The sequence below is a fragment of the Microtus oregoni genome, unplaced genomic scaffold (assembly GCF_018167655.1).
Source record: "Microtus oregoni isolate MIOR12 unplaced genomic scaffold, Mior012 000009F_ref0000495, whole genome shotgun sequence".
Lineage (NCBI taxonomy): Eukaryota > Metazoa > Chordata > Mammalia > Rodentia > Cricetidae > Microtus > Microtus oregoni.
The window spans coordinates 28,035,994-28,040,584 of NW_024543068.1; the positions used below are offsets into that span (position 1 = coordinate 28,035,994).

Genomic DNA, 4,591 nt, shown 5'->3' on the forward strand with positions numbered 1-4,591 from the left:
TAGTTAAACATTCTCTCACTAGAACAAAACAAGTAATGCTTACACCCTAGACTAAAACATTCTGTAGGCAAATCACTCCCTGCAAGCAATCCCGAGTAATCTCCATAAAGGGAACTGGAACTTAGTTGGATCCTTAGACTCTTGTTTGAGGTAGGAACAATCTACTTCTTTATTCCTGGGGCACAAGTTCTGACTAATAGCCACATCTGTTGACAATAGCCTTGAGAGAGCAGAACTCTCTGGTCAACATCTAGGTGGAGACTTTGTTGAAGTAGAAACACAATAACCTTGAAGGATTAGAGGTAAGTTCCAACTCTCTGACCTTTGGTCAACATGGAAACAGGCTCACATTTTTGGGTCTCTACAGTGGTCATTCCAAATGATGCTTTCATGACAGAGCGACAGGGATAAGGGATGAAAGGATAGGGGGCTTGCCTTTTCCTTTCCTATCACTTTCCATGACAGCTCAAATCTAGTGACAAGAGAGCTTTACAATGTGTTTATAAGAAGGATTGGGAAATGATTTGAGAGAAACAAAATTTTATGTTTATTGACTATGTGCACAGAGACTAAGAATATCTATGACGCTGGAAATCAAAGATGCTTGCTTACTCATTTACATGTTCATTATACTATATTATTAGTTATTATTTTAGATTGTATTCCTACTTATAAAACAGTGAACTGCATCACACAAGCAGTAAATATTTCTAGTTGCCATACCCCTTGACTGCGTCAAGAAGCTGTGTCAAGTGATTGACCCAGAATGCCTAGGTGGGTTTAAGCACATACCATAATATTTACATATGGCAAGAAACTCAGTGACACTTTTTTTAGAAAAGATCTTTGCCATTGAGCAATGACTATCTTAATGTAGTGTGTCAATAGATATGTATGATGTCTATGAATATTTTTATAGCACCCTAATATTTTAACCCTTTATTTTGGTAATTACTTTCCTAATTGTTATATAGATGAATTTTTTACAATTCTCTATAAATAGTTATTATAACTTACGATGATTATCTAGAAAAAATCTGTCATGTTGTTCTGTAAGTAAAGGTATGATCAAAGAATAGTCTGCTGGAATTAATCAAAATAAACAAGGATGCAGGTAAAAACTAAATATCATTTAAGTGGTAATATATCTAGTAAATCATCTACTCTAACAAGGTCTCCTTAGCAGAACTATATAATGTCTTTTCCCAAAAAGTCGGCTTCAACAAGGTTATTGTAGGAAGCCTTCCTTTCCCCTGTGTGAGTCTAGGTTCACTGGCAAATCAACACCAACCCTAGGTTAAATATGTAGTAAATTTGTCATAGAAGACATCTATAAGAGAAAGTAGGGTGGAAGCTGGCTCTAGACATCAATCCAGGTCAAATCTCAAATAGAAGAAATGGGAGGCAGGAGAAAGAATTGGGTAGAAGCATGTTAGACTTGAAAACAGTCTTAAGAGATTGTGTTAGGTATACCAGGTAGTCATATCAAGATTGTCCCTTGGAGACATTCAACTCTCCTGGGAGTGCTCCTCCTGCCTAGGAGCATGGTCTTAGTGCAAACATGGCAGTGGGTTGTAGAACAATACTTCTGCTGCCTTGTTCAAAGTTCAGTTACTCTCCCTGTTTCCAGAACATGAGAAGCTCATGCTCATCAATGCCACTCTCCCCACAAGGCTATATGCTTTCACACCAAGAGCCTCCAAGCCATTTCTATGACCATTGCAGCCCACACATCCATGCCATATCATACTCCTATCTGACTGGGTCTGTGTCTGGGCAGTATTCATCACACATAACATAACATCAATACAACATAACTGGGAATTCATGAAACTATATTCTCCTTTGTACTATAGATCAGCAAGGGAAATATTAAAATCCTTGATGCAAAGAAACCAAATGATATTAATTTTTATTCTTTTGAGCTGCTAAATTTTGTGTTGTATTTTATACAGTAGTAGATAATATAAAGGAAGGACAGTTTTAATCTATCAATCTAGTACTAAGCATATAGATTTTTTGATAAAGAAACTAATGAATTAGTTCCATGTGCCTCTGCCCCATGTGTGTGAGTTGCTATGATAAAAGTCAAAGGGAAAAAATCATAGGAACAAGACCAGACACATCACAAGAAGAGAATAGATTGCATAAAATCATTTATTCTAATTCTTCAAAGACATCCCAAGGAAAGTTGTTACAGAAGGTGAACCTAAAATTAAACATAACTTTGAGAAAGGTGCCACAAACTGGTCCACATGAGGGTGGAGTAGTTCAAGAACAAGCCACAAGAGGGGCGAGGGCAGAAGGATAAATTACAGGGCACAAATAAATTCAAAGAGAAAATTCCAGCCAGACAGTAAACAAATGAGATGGAACAGCAGCCAAAAACCTCAAATGGGGTGACTTCAAACAGAGGAGGAAAGAGCCAAAGCAGCGCAGGAGCTCCGTGATAAAATGAGCTACAGCATCATGGACCGAGCCAACAGATTGGGAGGAAAGATTGTGACAAAAGGAAAAAAGAGAGTGAGGTTGATGAGTGACTTGCAGAAGGTGATTCAAAGGGAAATGAAAACGATGCCTTTGCACAGATTCAACATGTGTTACCCAGGATGGTAACAGAGGGCAGAAGCTGAAGGCTTTTGAGGAATTGTGAGGAGATTTGGCTGAATTAAGTAAAAACAAATATTCTAGTAGTGTAGGAGGTCCTTCTGTATTTGTGTTGCTTTCATTGGTTATTAAAGAAACTGCCTAGTTGATAGGGCAGATCTCAGGTAGGTGGGGAAGACAGAACAGAATTCTGGGAAGAAGGGCAGAGTGGCAGATGCCATGAATCTTCGGCCTGAGATGGACATAGGTTAGAATCTTGCCGGTAAACCACAGTCACGTGGTGATACACAGATTTAATAAAAATGGGTTAATCAAGCCAGGCGGTGGTGACACACGCCTTTAATCCCAGCATTCGGGAGGCAGAGGCAGGTGGATCTCTGTGACTTCAAGGCCAGCCTGGTCTACAAGAGCTAGTTCCAGGACAGGAACCAAAAGCTATGGAGAAACCCTGTCTCGAAAAAATCAAAAAAAAAAAAGGGTTAATCAAGATGTGAGAGTTAGCCAATATGAGGATAGAGCTAATAGGCCAGGCAATAATTTAATTAATACAATTTTTGTGTGATTATTTTGGAAGTAAGATAGCTGGGCGGGAAGGAACAAAAGGACCCACTCTCCTTACTACAGAGTGGTGCCCAATGTGGTAAACTGACTCCACGTAAAAACTGAGAGCTCTAGGGGAACACATTTCAGCTCTCCAGGTCATCAGACCAACTTCCTTTGGACAAGGTGCCAGAGGTACAGCCAGGAAAATCAGAGTTCATATTGGACAAAATGAAGCCGATTTTGGCTGCTATGACCCCAAATTAAGCACTCACTGGTTCATAAAGTATACTTGGACTTTTTGTTTTTTTAACCCATGCACCCCCAGAACTTCAGTCACAACTAACTGAAGTCATCCCGGAAGCAGTGAGATACTTGGCTCCACACACAACTGTGCCCTGGTTGTCATCCACTGCCTGAGGCGTGGTACACTCAGGGCAGGGATGTGACCATAAGAACAATGACATATGTAGAAAAGGTGACAAATGGCCCATCTTCTCATTTGGTTTACTGTCAGCCTTTCATGGTATCGATGATACCAAGCTTGTGGACCATGCGATCATATCAGAAATCATCAATTCTCTATTCAGCTGAATAAATTACAAACATGGAAGCAAAGTCCTACAGCACTTGCTGAGACCCAGAGATCCTTCTCCTATGATGTGAGAACTCATCTATGTCCTGCAGAAAGGAGAAGGCAATGCACACAGTGAAAAAGACTGCAACCCACTGTGTGGGATCTTGGAATCCATCTCCCCAGCTTTGTTAAGCTACCTGCAAGGATGTACTCACGAAACAGTGCGGATCAGTCTGCGTATGTGCTAATATTTGATATCTTGGATTCTGCTCCTGGAGACGTTCAGCATCCATGGATGCAATGGTCAGTTTGGTAGCAAGAATGGAGAGATTCATGTTACTGAGCATCCTGCATGATGTCTAGTTTTCAAATGGTTAACGAAGCAAGATGAAAAGTTGAAAGAAAATGGGAGAGAAGGTTATTTTGCAAAATACTTTAAGAGCATGTTGGCATGAAAAACTTCAACTCCTGGGCCAGCATCCATCCAGGTATAATTATTCTCTCCAGTCTTTTTTCAGAGTTGTGATCAGGAAGTTGTAAACAAAGTCAAAGCTAGACCAAGTAGCGCAATTATTATATAGATTAAAAAAATAAAAGTATCAGTAGTGGAGTTGAAATTTTAATTAAATGATGAGTTCATAGGTATGGAGAGGGTGAATGAGCTGGAACCTATTTTCCAGTGAAGGCTGGGATCTACTATACTCTTAATTTGGAAGCTCTATACATATATTTCTTTTCTTTTTTATTGATTTTATTGAGCTCTACATTTTTCTCTGCTCCCCTTCCTGCCTCTCTCCTCTCCTTCAACCCTCTCCCAAGGTCACCATGCTCCCATTTATTCAGGAGATCTTGTCTTTTTCTACTTCC

General features: G+C 39.7%; 1 pseudogene; it reads left to right on the forward strand.

The window, feature by feature from the left end:
* Positions 1–2,047: 2,047 nt before the first annotated feature.
* On the forward strand, positions 2,048–4,305 carry LOC121452508 (annotated as a pseudogene).
* The last annotated feature ends 286 nt before the right edge of the window (positions 4,306–4,591 follow it).